The sequence below is a fragment of the Erithacus rubecula genome, assembly GCF_903797595.1.
Source record: "Erithacus rubecula genome assembly, chromosome: 1".
NCBI lineage: Eukaryota > Metazoa > Chordata > Aves > Passeriformes > Muscicapidae > Erithacus > Erithacus rubecula.
In genome coordinates, this window is record NC_136658.1 from 19,446,443 (window position 1) to 19,470,584 (window position 24,142).

General features: G+C 37.9%; 1 protein-coding gene across 6 annotated transcripts in view; it reads left to right on the forward strand.

The window, feature by feature from the left end:
- COL8A1 (collagen type VIII alpha 1 chain) overlaps window positions 1-24,142 on the forward strand; it is a 386,313-nt gene that overhangs the window by 336,127 nt on the left and 26,044 nt on the right. The window contains exons 3-4 of one of the 6 annotated variants that reach the window (XR_013774741.1): window positions 8,097-8,284; window positions 16,371-16,450. The exons of 2 other annotated variants lie outside the window; for them this stretch is intronic. The gene's annotated coding sequence lies outside the window, so the exon portion shown is untranslated. Of the gene's footprint in view, window positions 1-8,096; window positions 8,285-16,370; window positions 16,451-18,379; window positions 18,495-24,142 lie in introns of those variants that run through there. 3 more of the 6 variants (XM_079309847.1, XR_013774742.1, XM_079309846.1) reach the window with 3 other exon arrangements.

The following is a 24,142-nucleotide window of genomic DNA, read 5'->3' on the forward strand; positions in this document are numbered from 1 at the left end:
ACATTGAACCTGACCTCTGATGGCTTCAGACATGAAACCTGAAGTCAGCCCTCCCCTTCACTTAGCCTCACTTCTTTCAGAATGACTCAACAGCAAAGTTTGTTGCTTAATTCTGTTCCATAAAACAGTTAATCCAGACCTGACCTTATAAAGCCTGACCTCTGTACATCATACTTCTGGCACAGTTTGATTGGTGAAGAGCTGGTCCCATGCACATATGGCTTGATATTAGTGATATGCTTTAGGTTTCCATGGAATCAGTGCAGACTGGAGTAATTTTTTTTTATTTTCCCGTCATCATCCAGTCCAGGAAGAGTAAGGTGAAAACAGTCAAATAACTCTCATGCTGATTCCGGCACCAACCTTGTTTATGCAATATTTATGGTCCTAAAATAATAACTTTTCCAGGTCAGCAGGCATAAGGCAAGGGTACTACCAGTCACTCCTTCTGCCAACAGAAAGTCATGCAGGGAGGATCATGTCCTCATGCAGGAACTCATTCCTGATAGATACTCAGTACCTACAATTTCCTCTGAAGAAAGTCAGAATTAAAAATACCTGCAAGACAAAATAGCCTTATTCATATGTAATATGCCCATAAAGTATTACTGCCCTCAGCATTCTAAAAGATGTACCCTAAGCGTACCCTAAATATTCACCTTACTTGTATGCATGTGATAGAAGCTCTGTAGCTCAGTGCTGTAACATCTAGTCCCTAACCCTAAATGAAAATACTGAGTGCTTGGACTAAGGGACTTAAATCTGTGATTTGCTACAGGTGAGCACAAAAAGTCATTCTCCAAGTCTCTAGAAAGCTTGATGCTCAGCACCTCTGAAAAGAAGCCAGGCTTTAGGCAATGACATTTGGAGCCAAAGCTCCTTGGTAAAGCCCTACATAATTTTGATACAGAATTTCATAAACTTGAAGCAAACAAGCAATAATTTTGTGGACTGAAGACAGCAGTGCTTGAGACACACACAAAGAAGCATTCTGATTAGAAGGATGTTATACCAATACAATATTAGCTTGAGGTGGCTGAGAGGACTCCAACTGATGTCTGAAAAAGGCAAAGGCTCATAAACCTGAGGTTACTTGTTACTGTTTGTTATTTTTTTAATAATTACAAGTTTTATTTTCCCTATTCCATGGATTAAACATGCAAAGTCCTTTATACTATATATCAGGGCTTAAACAGGGCTTTTCTTGACATGACAGGAAGCACTATGAATAATGGAAGAATTTTTGGAAAATCTCACAAAGCAAAAGGCCCAGATACTCTAACTATACCCTACTTACTTAATAGTCAACCCTTTTCTTTCACTTTTGCAGTAAATGCTTTTTTCCTTCTAAAGTTTTTTAGGGATTGTTCTGGCAAAAGCAGATATCCCTTTACAAATCATAGCAGTCACTAGTTTTTTAATTCAAGACAGTATTTTTCTGTTGGCTAATTGCCATAATTCATGACCACTTGCCACAATCTTGGTAACAGTGATAATAAAACTGATTACATTTGTTAAAGACAGACTTGTGTTTACAGAGTTTCTTAGCAATCTTTTATTTAGGTTGGTTCCAACTCTTGAATTGTAACTTATTTTTCATTTAAACAATCACTGATAATTTATAAAACTGATTTCAATTTTTGTTCTTGCAATCAGTCATTCATTTTGTGGGCACATATTTAGCTGCTTCAAATTCCACAACCATCAGATGACTGGAACACAACATTCAAAGGAAAGAGTGATTTTGGATATTTGGCTTTCTGAATGCCCAGCTGGAGACAGCACAATAAGGCCAGCCTTCAACAAGTACAGACCACCCATTTCTGAGAACCAGATTGCCTCAAAGTGTCTCAAACTGAAGATCAGACACTTTTCAAACTTAGGCATACTGTCATCATTTGTATCATTCATAATACTAGTGACTATTTTTCAAAAAGTAAGGAAGGTGAGACATAAATGTTCATTACTTTTAAAAAACAGGTGCAATTTTCTGTTTGTGATAGCATAATGGATTGCTCTGGAACTTTCAGCACTTTGGAGTCATGAATAAAATAAGACTGAAATATTAATCAGACAAAACCTTTTTCTTTTTCCTACTAGAGGAATAGAAGAAATCTGTAACATATGAGCAAAACTATCTAGAAATGGAGTGTTTAAAAATGTTTCCATCAGGCATCAGTAGATGGGTCTTTAAATGAAAGCCAAGTATTACAATGGCATCTACTTGAAGTCTTTCATTCCAAGAGAGAAAATATGAGCCAGATAAGTTAGTCTGTGTTGACATGTAAAGTACACTGCTCCCATTAGAAGGACTGTTGTGGATCTGAATGACCCAAAAGATGCTCTGTGGCTCAGCTGAATACCAGAGAACAGAAGTGTAAATGAATTTGAACATGGACAATTCACTTGTAGTTATTGCACTTCTGAATCAGCCTGTATGTAAACTTTCACCAGACAGAAAGCACCTGGAAAAGCTCTGCTGAGAGGGCTTGATTCTTTGACAGCTTTGGATGACAGCCTACATAAACAGACAGCCAAGAAAAAGAGACATTGTCTTGTTTTTTTCACTACAGCATTGTTTTTAAGATCCCCTCCAAAAGCCCAAATTTACAATTAGAAAGCATTCTCTACAAAGACAAAATATAATTACATGTTTGGGGTTTTCCATATATGCTTGATAATTTCAGCACTTTTCACTCCAACTCATGCTGTCAGTGTGTATACCTCATCCTCCCCTGAAAGGTCTAAAACTGAAATTTTTGCACACAAAAAGCTTCACTTCTTAGTTATTAACTTCATGTATGACATCACTTCCTTTTGTTGTTTATAAGCAAGAAGATTGTTCAGAAACATCCTGGATTTGTGCGACCTAAATTAATTGAAAAGAAATTTAATCTTAATTTAGACAAAATAATGAGAAAATCAACATGATGTCAAACTGAGACTGATTTCAGTAGTAATGACAGTAACTGATTAATTTAATTCTGCTTAACAATGCTGTTTACATTTTTCCTGCCTCTCCTTAAAGTCAATTATTTTAAAACTCAAGGGATTTCTCTTATGCACATCTGCAAATTCAATGTCAGATCCAGATTCGCATTTTGGTGGTGAATCAAGCTGGCCTTGGTTCACCCAATGAGAGCCCAGTTCTTACCAGACAAACTGAGGTGACTTAATACTTGTGGGGTTTAACTGACATATTTACTTGCTTTTGCCATTCTTTTTTCTCTTCTAAGGAATCAAACACATTACTACACACTGTTGATAAATTGAAAATGATAGGAGAGAACAGATGAGATAGACATTAACAACTTTAAACAAAAGACACCCAGTTTAACTCTCTAATATCTGACACCACCATTTTTTGAAAGGATTGAGAAAGACAATTAAGGTTTAAGGATCTTTTTTTAAATTTAAACTATATTAACGGGAAACTAAGCATGCTAGAAATATTTGAAAGTACTGCATCTTCAAAATTATATGTCTCAGTACCATACAACATTATTTAATTACTCAAGTTATCTATATGTATTTTATGTATATAAATGTTGGTAAAGGAAGACTGATCAGCACATAAACAGATAAAGAATTTACTTAAATTCTTGGAAAATTAAAAAGCTGAGATCTGTATACTAATGTAGACTAATCTGATATGCATATGCAGTTGTTTAACCACACTACAAGCATAAAGTCCAAGTCTGCTTTTTAGTTCAGAATTGAATGATTTAAAAAAAAAAAAAAAATTTTAGTTAGTGTCTAGTCATGACCTAAGCCAAGTTATGAATTGTCATGAATTGGAATTTTTCCACCAATGGGAATGAAACTAGGCTGCTAATCTCTCTGTGCAAAGAGATACTTGTCTCTACACAGAGCTCAGCAACAAGACCTAAGGCTTGGCACTGCCAGTGACTTGCTGGGAACCTTCAGGCAAACGATTCTTTCAATTTTCCTTTGTTTTCCTAACTCTAAGTTGGTAGTAACAAAACTTGAATACTTATCCTAGAAAGTCTTGTGGCTGTAGGTTGTCTTCAGCTCTAACCAGCATTACTATACAACTGGCACTGTTAGGCACTGCATTTTGTTGAGAGCAGAGGCATCATTTAATTTTCTCCAGTTGTGGTACAGCAGCATGCTCTCAAAGGAAGCAATACCCACTCCCAGTTGATTTTAAATCCTGACTGAAAATCAGCAGCCTACCTGATAATGCTGTTTTCAGTGGGTTATTTACACCTTCAATACACGTATTGTTACACTTGGTTGAGAGCCTTTTCCATCAAGTGGGAATGAGATTGGGCTGCTCATATCAGCAGTGTCAGCTTGCTAATGAGCAACAGCAATTCATGAGACCTGAAGAGGGATCTTGTGCCTGTTGCTCACACTGACTTGTACTGATCACTCCCTGACTTCTTCATGAGAGGCACTGAGATTAATTAATAATCAAAGACTTGCTCGGGCTGAGAGAAGTGACAGCACCCATGTGTAAACCAAATGGATAATCTCCTCATGTTACTCTCAGTTTTCTGCTGTAAAGACAGACTTACTTAAAATATTGTAGAATACTTTCTTGGTCGTGTAGAGCACAGTTTTCTGCTGATATCATTCGATACAGTGAAAAAAGTCAGAAGACCAGTTTAAACTGAATCACAGGCATTTCTGCTGAGAAAGCAACAGCTGCCCCAGAGACATTGAACAATAAGGTCTGCTTTGAAAAGCTAATGCAAGTTTATTTGCTCTGCAACAGAGCAAACCTTCAGTCCTGATTTTTTTGAAACATTCTTTCAATAGTTTAGCCTGGGTTTTGCACAACCTTTACAGAATTAAGCACTATAGCAGACTGCTGCCAACAAAGGTTGCTTAATTCCTCAGTAAAGGGGGAGTCTTGTTATTTAAATAAAGTAGCTACTGTAGTAGATTTGCAGATATGTTAAGAGTATTACAGGATCTAGAGGTAGATTTAGGAAGAAAATACTATAAAGCAGGAAAAATTAAACAGAGTACTTATTGAAACTTGAAAGATATTGTGACATGTGATGTGATTGCATCAGATACAAGCAGGTGGAATTGTGTTACCTGCAGTGTAATGCATGTGATCATATACTTCCATTTAAACACAGTCATCTGCCACTACCAATTACATTGGAGGAAGAAAACAGAAGTCACAGGGGTCTTCTGTCTGCAAACCACCATATTATGTTTTCCTAAGCACCAGTATGTTACCCACAGTTTTTTGTCTGAAACTGGACTGGTGTATTCGCCTGCCATAGGTTCACTGCAACAGGACAGCAGCTGCTGTTACCAGAGGAACCACAGCAACACAAACTGTTTAGTCTACTGCCTTCACTGTGGTGATAGAGGCACTTTGCCATAGCCATTCTGGAAAAAATTTCCAGAGTCAATTCAGTTTCCATTCCTCATGTGAAGACAAACTTTCATTCTGCTTTACTCACCAAAATGGAAGCAGTAAGTACTCCACCATGGCATATTACAGCAGAAGGGCTGCATGTTGCTGCATGTTGATGGCTGACTCTGCATGCTTTGAAACAGTGTCAGGCTCTTGTCCAGGCTTTGTACAAAAACCTCACATAAAAACACATACCTGTGTGTTTAGCTAGTGACATATGCACTGGAAAGACACAACCAGTCTACATTTTTTCAGCTTGTGAAAGTTCATCTCCCAGACCAACCTCTTGAACAAGCACTCTGGGATTTTATTGGAAAAAAATACTTCAAGAGAAACATTCTCCCAGCACTTTCAAAAACCTGTATGCAAATTTGCTCCCTTTAGAGAATAAATGAGTGTTTTAGCAGACTCAGCTGCAGAGGTTTTATTGACACATTATTAAAAGCTGTCATTTTTAAAAATATTACTTCAAGAAAATAATTTAGACACTTATGGGAGACTGACAAGACTAAAATACTGAGGAAGAAGAAGACACTTGGCAAAATACATGAGCAAAAACCAGAGCTGGTACTCCTCAGACCTTGCTTTGCATAAATTACTTATGATCTCCATCGAAGCCCATGGATTTGCATAAATTAAAAGAGGAGTCAGTCAATGTCTTTGCTGCACAAAGTGAATGCACAGGAATTCTTTCCTTTCCCCGTATTTTTGGATTACATTTTCTACTAGAAATTGCAAACCAGCTAAGCACTGAAAAGTGCTCTTCCCCAACACCACTAAATGACTTTTGGTTTATGACTTTTGTTTGGGATGATAACAAACTCTGGAATCAATCATTTTTTAATGTAAAGTGTGATCTATCTTTTTTTCCCTACTAGATATTTATTACACTAATAATATGCCTTTGGTATCTCAGCGTCCCCATTATTTGACACTATGGCTATCTGCCTGTGTATAAATATTTCATGAACTACCCATAACCTTGCAGAAACATGTATAAATCATTAGAAATTGTAAGAGAAATTCTGGTATGTTTCAAGTCAATGACAAAACTTTCCTTGACTTCAGTAAGGATCAGATTTTGCCTCTGCCCTGTTTGCAATGTGTCTAGCAGGTGTCGTTGCCCTTTTAATGCCAGCTGTCAGCAGGTGTCTCTGCTACAAGTTCCAAATAACAGCATTTGCCCTATTATCCAGCATATTAAAACTGTATTTTCTGCTGGCTCACACTGAGCTTTCAGTCCAAGGTGGAGTTGTGACATCTGCTAAAATGAGACTGAATATTGCTGGAATGAATTCCCAGATCACTCCTTGGAGTGTTTGGAGCTAATGGAATCATAAAGTTGATTTGTATTCTATATGGCCAGAGAGTTGCAATAAAGCCTTAGGATCATTGGATCTTCCAAAGCACCCTGCCAGTTAGAACTATTGTTTATACCATTGACCTCATCTGAGCAACTGTCCAACACTGCATTGCATCCAGTAGGTTTCTGTACTGGCACGTGGCAAACACGTGAGCAAATCATCTGGGTATAGAAATACTAATATCAGCTAATATCTTGGATCTCTAGCACAGCTTTCAGTCCAAGAGCTTTAAATAACTACACATGTTAATTAATCTCTTCCAGCTTCCACTATGAGGTGGGTAAATGTTAATATAATCATTCTGTAGATGGGAAGACATTAACACAGAGCTGTTAAATTGCCTGCCTGCTGGCTGATATGACTTCTGTGGGAGGTGGACCCTGCATCTAACAAGGCTGTTTCTGTGTGCTCTCAAGCAAACCAACTCAGCTGAAGATAAGTTGGCAACATGTTCTGCCTAATTTACCTGTCTTTTTTCAGTCTCAGAATAGTATCTACCATGTAGGGGATACATGGCTTCTTGAAAACCACATTTCATGTCCTCTGCTGGAGATACTCATGTTCAATGAACTGGTGACTTCTGCAAGAATTCATACCTCTAAGTAATGGAGAGTTCATCTTTGGGGGGAAATTAACCCACAGGGATATCTTTCTTTGAAGAAGAGCTCATTTTTGTAGAATGAAATATTCATTTTCTCGTATGATTTTTGTGAGTCAGAGCATACCTGAGTTTCCCCATTGTTGGTCATTGTCATTCCATATCTGTCCTCAGATATTTTTACACTTCTTTCCCCAATATAAATTCACCTGAAAATAGTGATATAGAAAGACGATGTTAAGAGCTGTGCAATTCTGTTGCAATTCTGTTTGATCTCTAACACAGCTATATCTATCAGTCACATACAAATCTGACCCATCTTTCTACATCAGATCTCATCCTATTCAAGTCCAGTTTTAAATTAAAGTAACCATATCCTTTGTTTTACTGTTTTCACAACCAAATATGGTATCTACTAAACCTGCCAGCTATCCTGCTAAGATCTTTAATATCCTTTTAATGTTTGCCAGTCGTAAAACTTATCCCAGTCAATCTTGTATTATTATTGCCTAAGAAATTAAAGGCATTAACCATCTGCTCAGGAAGGTAAGTAATTTCATGGTTTTGTTTGCATTTGTCAGTTTTTGAGGGAAGAAATGGCTGGTATTTTTCCAGTTTCCAAAAGCTAAGGGTTCTGTTTAACTCTGTGCTCCCATAAGTTTAGACTGTCACTTCTGAACATGGTATCTGACATCATCCCACATGAAATAGATAATAATGTATAAGTCCCCAGGAAATATTTAAGTCCCAAGGAAATTCAAGGCCAGGTTGGATGGGGCGCTGTGCAACCTGCTTTAGTTGGAGATGTCCTTGCCCACAGCAGGGGCATTGGAACCAGATGATCTTCAAGGTCTCCTTCCAACCCAATCAATTCCAAGATTCTGTGATCCCCATCTCCCTATGGCTTGGACACCAGTGAAGGTGTTTAAGTCTGTTAAATTCTCCATACTTTATACAAGTTGTGGAAATAGGACAGATTTTATTTTCTGCCACATATAACTCAGAAATTATCTACAGGAAAGATTATATCCATGTTGGAAGTTACAAATTTATAGATCACTTTGAGTGTCCTGTCACTGTGATGTAATCTAGAAGAAGCATGGAACTTACCTATAAAGTGGTTTTATAACTGTTGCAGCATATGAGTTCACATTAGTTTAAGTTAAAATACCAAGGATAAAAGTAAGTAGGCTTAACTCCTGGAGAGTTCTCCCACATGCATATAAATTTGATTTTAGTACTAATTGCAGTTAGAACTCTAGAACAGAAAAGTTATATTGCCATGTTCAGATGGTTACAGTAGGGAGAACAATTTAGATTTAGCCACTCCATCCCACTCTATCAAAATCCTTCTTGCTATCTTGAAAATTCAGACATCAGACTCAATTCTACATTAATGGAAAAGTAAAATGAAATAAACAAACTAATATCATCCTGAATTTGTTCTTAATTAATATAAAGTGACACACATCTGATTTATACTTTAAAAAACTATTTCCATTATACTGGCCAGAATGTTGTCAGCATCTTACAATCCATATTTATTCTGTAAATACAGATCTATATAAGGTCTGTACTTTCTAACATCTTCATAAATTCAGAAATGTTAGAACTGTGATTAGAAACATTCTATCACCAAAATCTTTCTGTTAACTCAGAAGAGGTATCTATCTTTAGAATTAGCATTAGTAAATCTTTTTATTCTCAGGAATTCATCAAGGCCTGAACTTCTGTTGCTTTTTATAGCTGAAATATTTACAGAATCTCTGCTTAGTTAGGTTTCCATCCAAATGTTCTTTCTATTGCTGTCTGTAGGACTTCAGCTAAGTCAAAGTACTTACTTCACTTTGCAGTGCTTGTGCTATTTATTATTGTATAAATTTGAGAGAACCATTTAATGTCCCATGGCACAGGGGGTGGAACTAGGGGTTCTTCAGGGTCCCTTCCAACCCCAGTAGTTTTATGTTTAATTAATGACGTCATTCTTATCAGCCCATGTTATTAATTACAAATATTCCATGGCACTTGCCATGTTTATTGCATGGCTCATGCCTGACATCTGAGCATCACTGCTGACTTGTCACACAACTCACCTTCCAGCTGCTGTCTCTTTAAAGCTTTAACTCTGCACAGCAGTACAGCTGAGAGCCTAATACAGTCACATGTGTAAACAGCACCTACATAAACGCATCAAGGGATGAAACTTCAGAGCAGAAATTCCAAGCAAGATAGAAACAGCATGTGTGCTCTAAGTTTTAATAACAAAGCACACTCATATGATAAAAATAGTTCAGTGCTTGGAAAAGTGGAGGCAGTACTTTTTGGGGTTAGGGAGTCAAGAGGCAGGGGAACATGAGACCCGGCCAAGTTCACAGGACACATCCCAAGTGCAGCACAGTTGAAGAGATGGGATATGTCATAATTTGTTCAAACACACAGCAGCGTTTGTGCTGCTGCTCCTGGATAAGGCTCCATGTTCCTATGGAAAGGAAGGCTGACCCACTAAGGCAGTACCCTGAGACAGGGAATACCTCCTTCCTATGCCCCACATCTCTCACACATCTCCTGACCAACCTTGGGGAGAGGACTTTGTGGCCTCATTCCAGCCACAGAATGGGAGTAGTACCTCTTGCCTATCTTACAAGTACTGTGAAGATAAATATGAGGATATTTAGGTACTACTGTAAAGATGACCAAATAAGCCGCTGGCATGAGCTTTTTGGGTACTATATTAGCATGGAGAGGAATTCTCCTTCTTGCCTGTAATGGGAAACTCCTTGAATCTTGCCTTAAAAGGAGCAGACAACAAACTGCATGAATCCCTAGGGGGAATGAAGAAGAGGTCATACTTTACAGTTTACTTAGGCACTTTACTTCCAAGGGGAGCATTTTGAACATATTCTCAGTACATTTTCCTCTGTAAACCTGAAAGCACTTTTCTCTGTAATGAAATGTACAAATATTACATTTCTCCTTTTTGATAAATAATGATAGAGCATATTTTTTCATTTCCTCCTCCCAACCTGAGTATAAAACATGTCTATTTGAATATGTTTAAATGCTTTGATTTTATTTGAGAAGAAAAGTTTGGTGAAAAGGAAAATCACCCACATTTTGCTGCCATTGGTATTTTGCTCTCTGCTAAGTATGGGGGCATTTCCACCTATGCAGCAAAGAATCTAATCACATACTCAACGTTTAACACTTGCTCTCAAAAATAAATGAGATGCCTGTTTAATTACTTCATCAAATTAGTGCTCTGGAGATGTGAACAAAAAAGTTTTGCCTTTTCTTTATGATGTGAGATCCTATAATGCCAATGTAGAAACTTTGGCAATTTTACCTCATTTAAGCTTTTGCAAAAAATCAAAGGTATAGAGTATTCTATATTCAGTTTTCTGGGTATCAGCAATTAAAATATAATTTACTTTTGGTTTTTTGCTTGTTTCTGCACATGTACAGTATGTAGATAACAGTCATTGTCTGCACTGATATATTTCATCTTGATTATATTTATGGAGTTTAGACCAGTTATTTCAAATATACAATAGAGAAGTTAGCATATGGCTAAGTTTATGACTCTCCTTAACCTTTAGAGAGAAATTACATAAAAGGATGTGGTGTGGGTTATTAGCCAAACAAGTCAAGAAAGCAGCAACAATAGTCTGGTGCCAATCAGGGTAAGGAACACTACCTCTACCTGTGGTAAACAGAGCACATTAGTCATTGCACCATATATCAGCAAACTATGTGTTCTAAAATTTTATTAGATTATAAAAAAATGTGCACTTCACTTCATTTTCCCTTATAATATGAGACTAAGCTGATAAAAATTCCAGAATGGATAAAGGATTGGTTTGTTGAGATTGGCAGGAGTAAGGAACTGGAAAGTTTACATTTATTTTCTTTTTCTTTTATTCCCTTCTTTTTTCTCTTTAAGAGGCATACATAAATAACCTGACTAAATTACAGCATGCCCTTTATGCCTACTGTTTCCTTTTACAAGTACCTCTCCCAGAAACAGCTACTCTTGGCTGCACTAGCAAATCCTTATATGTGTTAGTTAGAATCAGGAAAAATTTCAAGACAGAAGTTCAGTAGTCCTAGCAGAGTTTAGATTTCATCATAAATTTGAATTTCTGTCCAAGTTCATGGTGTAGAAACATACCAGAGATAAACATGCAGTGATACATAACTCTGTCCTGAAGGCCTGGCAAAATTTCTGTCTGGACCAATAATACCTCCTTATAATCTTCTTGGCCCTCGGAGGCCGACTCTTTAATTGCAGTTCAGTGTGCTCCAACAAACCTTTTCTGGGGAGGTGGTTTTGTAGGAATTGCTTTGGCTGAAACCCTTGAGAAGCTTATCACAGTTATAAGCCACTATTAACAAGAAACACATCTTGTGATAGTTCCAGTATCACTAAAGAAATGGAGTACCATTGCCCCATGTGCTTATGTTTACCTACAGGCACGGATCTCACACACTGCCTGGCAAGCAAAAACTAAACTACTGAATTTTCATGGACTAAACAAAATACAGCAACTATACCTATTCCAAACAAGTTGTAATCACACCCCATTAACCTTTGATAGTCCACTCATGAAGAATCAAGTTACTGATGTTTGATGGATCATAGAAAATGTGCTTTATACCTACAGAACAAGGTCAAAGTATTTCTTAAACTATGAAGGTAGAAAAAACCCTTGGGCATGATGAGGCAAATTAAAAATGGAGAAAAAGGAGAACTTTCTTTTATTGGCTTAAGAGAACACCTTTACAGCTAGATACTGAAAGCATTGTGCTGGCTCCTAATTATTCAGACATGTATTTCTCTGAATAAAGTCTTCAGGAATTGTCTGTTCAAGGCCACCCATTTAGTTATTAAATTTTCACCATTTGTCCATAAAGTGCCTGTTCACTTTCCATGTTTAAAGTCTCCTATAAAGCATGAAAAGGTGGTATGAAAGCAGCCCAGCCCAGCATGACATGCACTGAACAGCTACTTTTGTTATCATCTGAGGGAAAGACAGATTTTGGTGGGGAGTGGGTGGGAACAGGGCCCTGCTCATAACTATAATAACCAAGTGGTGTTAAGCAGAGCTAATACTTATCTACCTAATTCAGTGTCATGATGAGAAACACAGCTCCACTTCAGTCCTAAAGAGTAGCTGTTGGGGTTTACAGCACACATGCAACCATACTGAAGTTATCCTGAATGGCAAAATGCAGGTCTCCACATGGATGCTTGGATCCTTCCCCACTGTTGGCTGGAGTGGGGAATGGCAGGCTGAAGTGTGTCAGGTCCATAGTGAAGCCCCCATGGTGCCACCAGGGAAGCTGGAAACTCTGAGAGTGCACAGACCTCTCCACAGTCCCTCAAGGACTCTGCCTGCCTCCATCAGGCACCACAAAAAGCACATCCTTTCCCAAGAGCTGAGGCTGCAGACGAGCTCATGAAGGATGTTTGCTGTCTTGCTGGACCCCAGATCAAGAAGAGGGAATGAAAAAAGAGAATACTCAGGGCCTAGGAAACAGGATACCTTGTTCACCTGACAGCCAGTTAGATTATAGATAATATTATCTGATCACATCAGATGGAGTGAGTAATGTTTCTTCTTAAGTCCAGTAGTGAGTAGTAACCTACTGAGAGTGTTCCCAGTGTGACTGATCCTCATTACTCTGCTCTAAATGGGAAGCAAGATAATGCTTCATACACAGACTAAGTTTGCCACATACACTGAAATAGTAAATTTCCTTTAAAAGGCAGTCAGAATGATTTTTTTCAAAGACAGAAAACACAAGATATTTAAAGCAGCACAGAAATGCCATAAAGCTAACAGGAATAATATCTGAATGATTCTGAATTTACTACAAAGGAAAAAATAAAAGAGGCAAGAGGATGCCATGATAGCCCTTCCTTCTGTTATTACTCTCAGTCACTGATAGAAACTTGGCACACTATTTCTAGAGCAACTGCAACAAACTCAATTTTTCTTCTTTTTTATTTTTTTGTGTGTCTGTGAAGGAGTATAAAAATGTTTTTACCTCAGTGTTGCTCAAAGTTTTGGTTATGATTCAAGCATCTCAAAATATTGAGAATAATTGCAACATTATGTGCTGCCAGCATTTTCAGTACAAAACTTTCGTCTTTCTCACACTTTATTTAAAAAAGAACATTTTGCACCTCAATAGCTAGTTGTGGTTTTGGATCATAAAGCACTAACAGTTTTGATCTGTTCTGATTCCCACCCCTTCTGTCTCATTTTTCTCATGGTTTAGAGCAAAATATTAATGTGACTCATCTGTCATAAGTAATTTTCATATCCTCTACCTTCTATTTTGGTGTGAGATTAGACAAACACTGTAGTTACATAAAATGATTTGTCTATTTTTTATAAAGGCAGATATGATTCCCAGGTACTTTAAGCAAAAAAGAGAACAATGTCAGGAAAAAAGTGAATTATAAATGAGAGCAACTAATATCTATTATAATTAATAAATACTTTAAAACCTTCTATTTCAATTTACTATTTCTTTGTATTAACTACTACAGCTGTCATCTCTGGAAGACTGGAAAAGGAAATAATAAATGAGAAAGGAATTGAGATTATGGACCACCTTATCCAAAACAAGTCCCAAAACATTTACAAGGCCAGTGATTATACTCAGAAAGCTGCAAATGTCAGTTCCAGAATGTTAATGTTTTCTGGTACAGTTTAGGAAATCCTATGTAGTGTGCTACTTTCAAAAAATGCAAATATGTGTATACATTCCTGTAACTTTTCTCCAGATCAACCTTCTATCCCACAGTAGTACTTTTTTACAAAAAACCCTTTAAAATTCCCTAGAAAACAGAATAATCAATCAGTACAGAAGTGATTTTGCTACAGAGGCATTTCCAACAGTTGACCAGATTCTTCTTTTCCTTCTCAAACAGCAGACTGAAATATTTTACTAAGTGGATCCAGTTCAGTGCAAGCCTCATTCCACGAAAGTCTTTTGCATTTGGGCTGAATATTGAATCAGCAGGACTTAAATACCTACTTAAAATAGAAGTTATATTTCTGTGACTACTTAAATTAACTAGGGATCATGCTGTTTCTGAGCTAAGAGAGAGAACAAAGTGATTTTATGATTTTCTGCCTTTCTGCTTTTGTCTTTCCTCACTTGAATTGCAAACAGAAAATGTTTTCCACACTCAGTTAATACCTGCAGGTAGCAGTGTAGAAAGAAGACTGCAAGCCACATCATTATATTTGAAGATTTAGTACAGAGAAAATAAGTTCTGTCCTCTCTTTCAGATACAATTTTGCACAAAATAATTCTTAAAATAAGAGCAATGAAATGAAACTTTATCAATCAGGAAATTCAATGCTTAAATGTTCTCTTAGTAATGATTTCTCTCATTCTCTTCTCATCTCTCTCATATTCCCTCCCTTCTTTCCCCAAGAAGACTTCTTGGGAGATATTTTCTTCATAGCAAAAAAGATACTCTTGTTGCTTCTAGTTGCTCAACATCATGGCTCATACTTGAGATTTCCCCAAACAGTCCTAACATATATATATATATATATATATATATATATATATATATATATCAGGATCTGCATGTGACTGAATAACACAGGGAAGACAGCAATTGTACCAGCAGGAAACCTTTCAAGAGATTATTTTTTTAAGTTAAAGGAAATTATCACATCACTACAGGTTTTCAGTTTTGAAAGTAGTGAAATGGAAGAATGCACATCAAGTGGTTGGTCTCAGGACATGAAGAGCAGGATAATAATAATAATAATAATAGTAATAATAATAATAGTAATAATAATAATAATAATAATAATAATAATAATAATAATAATAATAATAGTAATAGATGAATTTTAAGGAAACCATCTCAAAGGGGCTAGGAGTTCTCCTATGAAAAATCAGTGGGAGCCTGTTGAGTGATCTCCTGGAGCTGGAATTTATCTTTTTATTTGTTGCACTGTGTAGCAAAAACAAACTCCCAATTGAGGTCATCCTTGGAGCAGACAAGGCAGGCAGAGGGAGCAGAGGTGTGTGGGATTGGGAAAGATGGGACAGTGAAAGGTGGGGATTGAGTGGCCTCTGTGTGGGGAAGTTTAAAGGAGACAGGGCACTATTTCTGCTCATGAAGCTGCTTCTCCTTCTTGTGACCTTCTTTTCCTTCCTTTCTTTCCTCCTCAGAGAGAGGACACCCAGAGACCTTCCCTTTACTTCCATTGTTTCCAGCATCACCATCTACACATTATTCTGTTCTGTCTTGATTGTCAGTCCTGGTTTGGGGGCACAGGAACTAGGCCAGGACCAGGGCAGAAAGGCAGAGAAATCCTGCTGCAGAGAAAAGGACAGATGTGACTGCTGCTGCTGTACTGGGACCCTCTGGTACACAGTGGCACTCCTTTACCCTCTCCCTAATCCCACCAAGGCAGTAACAGCAGTATGGATGGTACAAACAGGAGGTAGGAATGAGCTGTTTGGCCGAAATGCCTAATCCCTCTCTCCTCAGTCACAGGCAAAGTAGCTGCCATCCCCTTCAATCTGGCAGGTCTCCATTTTGCTATGCATACAAAGCTACTTCTGACTTGGTGACTTCCCCTCATTCACTCAAGAAGCTGAGCCAAAGCCCCCAAACCTAAACACCTGCAAGTTGCAGAGAAGTTGGTATCCCAAGCTGAACTGCAGAGCACAGAGGTGTCTCTAAAAGTTCTGACAGGGTGTAGATGTGTTCTGAATTATTGCCTCATCCTTTGAAGTAGAAGGCCTGTTTGGCAGGATAAACAAGGAAAATCTACTCTTCAGAAAACTAGGAAGCAAATGGCAACAAAGTTCTGCAAAACACATTGGCAGTTTCTGCTCTTCAGGCTTCAGAGTCCTCTCAGAAAGGTGGCAAATACACATTTCCTTGTACAGCTCCAATGAATTGGATGAAATCAATTGCAAATAATCCACAGTACTTGGGCATTATCTCCTATTGATTCCCCAGGTGATCACATACCTCCTAAAATGCACCACAAACTCATCAGGGACCTGCTTGCAAGAGATGGATAGTCAGGAGAAAATCAACAGATTATCTATCAAAGCAAGGATCGACTGGAGACTAGAGTGATATTGCCAGAAAACTTAGCTTGCTATCATTAAAGAGATTTTTTAAAATAAATTTTATATCAGAGGCCAGAAAGATTTTTCGTGATTAATGTAATCACATCATCACTGTCTAAGACAAAGGGCCTGAAAAGCAATTTCTTTCTGAAAGGGGTTTGGGCCTTGAGAGGAAGGTGCCTACCTGGCTGCCATGGTGAGCAGCTCTCAGAGCCCGTGCTGAGACCAAGTGGGCATCTGGAGTCACCTGAAGGGAAAAAACAGATTCCAGCCAGCAGACAGAAACTCAGGGGCTGGGTGGTAGCAATGTACTCTGGAGGTACTGGGGCTGATATTTGGAGATCTCCTTTCTGGCAGAAAACACACCTCTGCCTAGAAAATTCAAGCTTCTTTAGTTAAAATGAATTGTTTTGAGAATAATTTAACTAGTTGTTTTGTCCGATTTGAGATACCTTACAATAGCCCTGGTGTGGCATTCATATGAAACAGGGTAGTGGGCACATTTCAAATGGACTTGAATAAATCTGAGGTAAAACAGTCAAGCAGGTGTCCTTTGGGAAATCAGTGTTCCTCTCTTTCCAAATGCTTCCTGCCCCTGAGGTTTGCATGGTCCCTTGGTGGCCAGGCCACCCAGGGCAGAGCTGGCCACTGGGTGCAGAGGTACAGGGCACTGCTGCAGCTCAGCCTTGCAGAGGTCAAGAGCCACTGCTCTTAAATTTACATTTTGCCCTGGCTGATAAAATGCTAAAAGTAAATTGAGAGACACCTTTGGGTATGTTTGTTTCCTTGGGGTTACTCTGACTGCTAGGAAACCAGTGGCTCTGGAGAGCAAAAACACAGGCAAGGAAGATCTTAGATCAAATACCTAAATTTTCAACCACAAAGCAGATTAGCACATGAAGAGTGATCACCCTGCTTGTCCATGAGCTGGGTTGCAGGAGCCCAAGGCTCTCTGTGGGACAGATGCTGAGCAGCAAGTGCAGTGTATGGAGAGCAGCTGAGGGCTATGCAGAGGTGCAGGACCCTCCCCAGCTCTGATCCAGCACAGCACTCGAGCATGTGCTCACTCCAGCTGCAGCACACTCAGCCAGAATTCTCCATCCATAGCTGAACTATAAATGGCTCAATGGCAGCTGAACCCAACAAATCACAGAGACTCTTCCCAGTCACAGCAGTGGGATTTGTCAGGTGAAGCACATAGGACTTGGTAGCAGCTGTGTGAGAATGATTAGTACATAAAATAGAAAAGCAGATTTTATTTTATATAGGATACTGGCATTGTCCATGGCTCCCCTTGTTAGTATCCTCACATGATGTGTGCAGTAAAATGGGACTTTGGTAGTTTCCAAGCACAATGCCTCTTGGGAACTAATGATTGTATTTATGCGTTGCATTAAAGGGTTTGTATGTGAATTTTCATGGGCATGACACTCATGCAGAAATATAAGATTAGGTAAAAGTTTTTCATCTGTATTTCAGACTGATAGTTTTATACCTTGTAATCTGAAGAAGTTATGCAGTGTCTCTGTAGAAGGGTGGGAACAAGGCTCAAGGCACTTTTGAAATCCAAACCCATATTTTGATTTACAGCATAATTATTACAGGATTGCCAACAAAAACACCGAACACTAGGATTTTTGGTCCATATTCAAACTGCTACATCAGTTTTCACAAGCACTAAATAACTAAAAAGGCTACTCAAAGTGAATGAGTTGCCAGATTTTCATACTTCTGAACAGTAGACCTTGAATAAAAAGCTGGAAGAGGGAATTAAAAGACTAGGTTAAGCCACTAGGTTTCAAAATTTTGACTAATGGTTCTTAATATTTCTAGGGGCTGGAAAAAAAGGATATTGTGCTCATACATTTCTTAAAAGCTTTCTTTTTCCCCTAGGACCAACCCAAAATCAACAAAGTAACACCAGGCCAAACACAATCAGGAAATCTGTGTCTCTTACAGTGAAAAGCAACTAACCTGTCCGTCTTCTGCTCTGTCCCAAAACTTCAATGTAAGTATATTCAGCTTGCAGTCCTAAACGAGTTATATGTAATGCCATAAACAAAGCACAAGGGCTTAAAACTGAAGCTGTCTTAAAGTCATCATCTACACAGGATTTGGGAAGTTATTTAAGTATTTGGTATACACCAAAGCTTTTGAATTTTGAGTGGAAAATTATGAGGTACATAGATTTTGGTGACCATCCTCAGCAGCACTTTTTATTGTAGATAAAGAAATCTACCCTTCCAGTCATTCTCCGTTGTTTGATAAGAGAGAACATGTAACTTTGGCATTTTGTGTTTCTGTAAAGAAGATTGGTTTAAATATACTTTTATGGTCAGAAAAGAGTAAGGACAGTTTCATTAGAAAAGAAATTTTATCCTGGGACTAGAGTGAACCACACTGTTGATGTGCTTTTGATCCTCAAAATGTCTAAGTACATGTGTCCACTTCCAGATGTATGTATATGCTAAAATAAACAGCAGTAACATTCATTGAGAAATCCATACTTAATACAATGTTTAGTTTAGCTCAATAATGGGAAGAATATGTTAAACATCATTCTGAGCCTTAATGGAAAACTTTCTGACAACGAGACATTAGCTCATACTGTCCACAGTCATCTTATGCCTATGAGTATTGTTTGTTATCAAGTGTGACTTTTGGAAGAAAAAACACGTTATTGCTTAACAAGTTGCATTGCAGTAGTGTCCTGCACTCTGTTTTGGTTTCTAGAAAGCTAATTAATTAAAAGAATCCACATGGTAAGAATCAATCATGTAAATCCCTCAGACTTTCTGGACATCTTTTAAGGAGGATGAGTGCCACATTCAACAGTGTTTCTCGCTTGCGGAGAAGTCATGTGCAGTTTGTCCGAGATGAAAAACCAGCAGAATCACACAGACATGTCAGTGTGGCCCTAGAGCACCAGCCCTGGCAAAGACCCTGCTCTGGGAACCCACTGGGGTGGACAATCACTGGGGAGCATGAACTATGAACCCAGTGGGGTGGACTGGCACAGTGACAGGATTTTAGGATCTCTGCCACTCCGTGGCTGGAGCTGTCCCTGGTAACTGTTTTCACCCTGCATCAGCTGCTGTGACCTACCCTACATCAGGTGCTAGAAAAGTCTAACGAGAAAAAAAATGCTCAAGACTCTAGCTCACAAACTACTGACGTAGAATAAAACACTTCTCAGTTAGCATTTACATTCTCCCAGAGCATCCATAAAGTTTTAGATCCCATCCACTTAAGAAAACATCCATCCAAGAATGGCAGTGGACTTTGATAATTCAGCTGTGAAGTTTCTGTAGCAGTTGATGAAAAGACTGTATAACAACACTGCTCTGTTCATTAGTAATTTCCTCAAACCTTTCAATAAATATCTTCTGATGTTACATAATACAGATAATTTTTTAAAAAGTATTGAGTTTTCAGTGGTTTAGAGTCCTTTATTACAACAGGTGAAACAGTAATATAAGCTATTAAATATAGCTGCTAGACAGAAAAAACAACAGTCAAGCTAAGCATTACAAATTAGCACCCACTACTTTTCATGACTGGCAAAATTGCTTTGAGAAAAACACTGTCCTCAGCAATTCAGAGATATCAAGGAACAGAGAATTAAGGGGAAAACAAACTTAAAAAGAGGTTGAAAGTTCTGGAAAATATTGTCATTTCCTTTTTTCTTTTAATCTGTTCCAGTGAATGGAGAAGAATTTCAGCAAAACATTCAGATCTGGATAGAAATATACCTCAAATGAAAAGGAAACAAAGCCCTTTATCTGTAGCAAGAATACAGAAAAATTTCAGACTTGAGCATCAACTGGCAGATAGACCTGAAAGGCATTTGGGTCAAATAGAAGTCCTGAGCTGCTACCAAAATCAACAGTCTAATTGTCTCAGCTGAAACTGGGGCTTAGCTGTTGGGTTTCCTGTAACTAAATCTTGCCACAAACAGCTCTGCTAAGTTTTCCCTCCAATAATAAAATAAAATATTGCAAACTTAAGATAAATACAAGAGACAGTGAAGATGAGTATGTAGTTCCCAACCTACGAAGGGGAGTAGACATTAGAGAAAACTCGCAAAGACATCAAAATAGTTCTTGTCAGTTCTAAATGGTTGACATGACAGTTCTTTAAAAATAAACAATCAAACATCTGAAAGTAATTGCTAGACTAAGAGATTTATTTTATTTAAGCAATATGGTATTTTAAAAATGTACTTAGAATGTCTAGCTTGCTTCAAATTGCTTTGGTTTTCTACAAAAAGTAGTCACTACCCACCCAAAAGTGGTATTTAATAATATTTTTAAATTGAAAAACAGCAATTGAAATAAAGAAAGCAAAACTATTCAGAAAGGTTACCAGAATGCACAGTTTGACTTCAGACACTTTCTAATCTGATCAGGAAGCAGATAAAAAGAAAAAAAGTCTGTGTTGAATTCAGGGGCACTGAGTCAAGTGATAAAGTTATACAATTTTATGTGGATTTACTGAGGTCGTATCTCAAAATCCAAAGCAAACCTAAGCGACTGAAAGTAATGTTTCAGTTTATATAGTCTGATATTTTTTCTGTCTCTCCTTTTTCCTGTTGAACTGCCTTTTATGCCTCTAAGTGTATAAACTTCTTCAACATAGGCATCTCCACTGTCCACAGTTTCCACCTCATTTTCTAGTGCTTTATGTGCCTCCATTCAATCCCTGCTTATCTGATAGTAAGGATTAGTTTACTGGTCTGCCTTTTCCCTGTCTGATTTGGGGGACTGGAAATACTGGATGACTTTTAGTGGAACCCAAACCTCAAATTACTCAAGTATTTATGGAAATGTTACCTTACGTTTCCAGGACCATTTATTTTAAATAGGAGTCAGTTGCTGGACTCCTTTACTCACTCATGAAAACCTAGCTTCAGACTCCTCACAGCAGCTTTGGATGGGAGGAAATTAAAGGAGAATTACAAAGAAAAATCTTTTCCAAACATAGCAGTGTTATTCAATAGCTTGGAAATTTACTTTTCCTGTTGGTGAATGTGGTTTCTTTAACTAATCCAAGCATTATTGTGAATAAACCCAATGGTTGCTTTTGTCTGTGTTTTGAAGAAGAGGGGCTTGTTTAGGGCTTTAGTAGTGATAATTGATACAAAAACCTCCAGTATAGAACTCATAAAAAGAACAGGATGAACTTGCCCCCACAAATCATTAGAATTGGGGATGTTGTACAGATACCTCCTGCTTGCTGCTAGTAATCATGATGACAAGTTTATGATCCCAGACTGTGCACAGCAGAGATTCGAGGGACCTGCTGCTCATTAAATTCTCTGCTTCTGAGCCCCCCTACTCCCCAGACTAACTCACATGAAAAGAACTTGAAGCCAGTAGGCAGCAGATTTTTATACTGATAACAGGAAGTTTGTGGAAGACTGGAACAATGTGTCTCTCTGATTTGCAAAACAGTTATATCAAACAATAAATCTTCTTATGGATTTTGCATTATGCATAAATCCTCCTGTTTATATGTTGAAGCATATAGTTTATTAACAGCTAGCTCAGTAACAGTAACATCATCACTTTGTGAATGTTTTCAACACGTTTTCCATAACTTTCACATTGAGGGAAAAGTAACACTAAATGAAAAGTCTTCTTTCAAAAGCCTCATTAGCATAATGTATCAATGAAATGATTCCTTGTGAACTCAGGTTCTTTTGGAAACACCATTGTATTTTCTAAGCAGAAGTCTCTCAGGAAATGTCACATTTTAAGACAGTTTTCTAGACCCTAAAGAGTTCAGACACAACTCTATTAATGCCTTTGCCTTGTAAAGTTCAAGGAATGCTACCACAGTGTGAAATGAAGTTTGAAATACAGTCAGAATAATTGCCCATCTAATACTAAAAGTTCAACTAAAACATTTGTTATATAATTGAACCTTATATTTAGTTTCAATTGAGTTTTATGTAGCTGTCTGGTTTATTTAAATAACTGATTAAGGCTGTCCTGTTTTAATTGGCAAAGTTATGCAAACAAATATTACAGTTCACAGTAGTCTTCAATTGTTCCATAGGAACAATTTCACAATCACACAATGGTTGAGGTTTAAAGGCACCTCTGAGAGTCACCTTGTCCAAGCCCCCTGCTCAAGCAGGGACACCTAGACTGTTTTTCCAGGACTATGTCCAGAAAGCTTTTGAATTATTTCCAGCAATGAGACTCCACAACATCCCTGGCAGCTAATGCCAGTGTTCAGCTACCCTCACTTTTCTACTCCCTCTACTTCCTCTCTTAACTTCTACTTTATACACCTGAAATCTCCCCTGCACTTTCCTCCAACAGTCTAGCTCCTCATTTACAAGGGTGGATGAATGTTGAAACACAAGGATGGAATCAGGGATATTTTATTTAAGAAGGCAATGCAGTCCTTTACTGAATGTATTTTTGGACCATTAATGGTAGTCACCTGTGTATTCCTGTGTAAATGGAAGATGCTGTAAATGGAGGCAGTTGTGCAGCAGCAAGGATTCAGAACACAGCTTGGGAATGTGAGCTATGCCAGCTGATGGCAAAGCTAAGACTTTCTACAGAATATTTCCTTTGGGTGCAAACAGCATATTTCATGCTACTTTGCTTGCATTACAGCTATTTTTAAGCAATCCACAGAATGGAGACCTATGTATTTTGAACAGTCTGGTATGTGCTCAGGTCCCCCCTCCTGTGCAGTGTTTGTGAAGCTGTCCCTTGATAAATGACAAACTGAAAAGGCAAAGAAAAGGCAACAGCATGGAGCCTCTGCTGACAGTGTAAATAGAAATTTGAGTTCAGCAGACAAAGTTCACAGTTTGCAGTGAAAGGTCATAAGGATTTCAAGCATTTTTGGTATTTTGTCTCTGCTGTCTGCTCAATATCAAGCAAATAAAAAACCCCTGATAGACAGCTTCCAATTCTGTATACTTGGCATCCCTACTCAGCCTGAAGGAACACGGGAAGCTCTGTCTTTGGCATTCTACAATTATTTTAGGACACGCCATTCTAACAAAGCTTTAACACTTACTCAGTCCCAACTTTTGATGTGATGCTTGGTAAGCTAAAAGGTTTACCCAGCTCAGATAAGTCCAGTGGCTTGCAGTTTTTCTTCTAAAAATTTTGCATGATGAGAAAGAGTTATATAATATGTTAACTCTCAACAGGATATGTTTGTTTTTTCCCAACCACTGCAGAGTCACACTGAAATACATCAAATACTTTTATGAGAAATCTCCTACAATCTGCAGTTGAACCAAATGAGACTTGGAGGAGTCTGACTCTTTATTATTATGTTATAATTTTTGCCTGCACTGAGTTCATTCCCTCTTCTGAATATTGTTAACATCTCCTTCAGGAAAGGTTTAGCTCTTGCCTGTGAAACACTGATAATGACATTTTTATTTCCCAAAATATATTAAATATATACCAAGTGGAAATTGTTTTCCTGGAGAAATGTAACCTCAGAAATCTAAAGAAGAGTCATATGACCTATGTATCTCCGATGTGACTACAACCACTGTTTTTTGTGAAATCATTACTTGATTCAGGACTGTGCTATGGAAATGAAAAAAATATTCTGTACTAATCTTGTCTTTGGGTGGAGTTTCTCCTGGACTCAGAATATTCAAAGATATCTTAG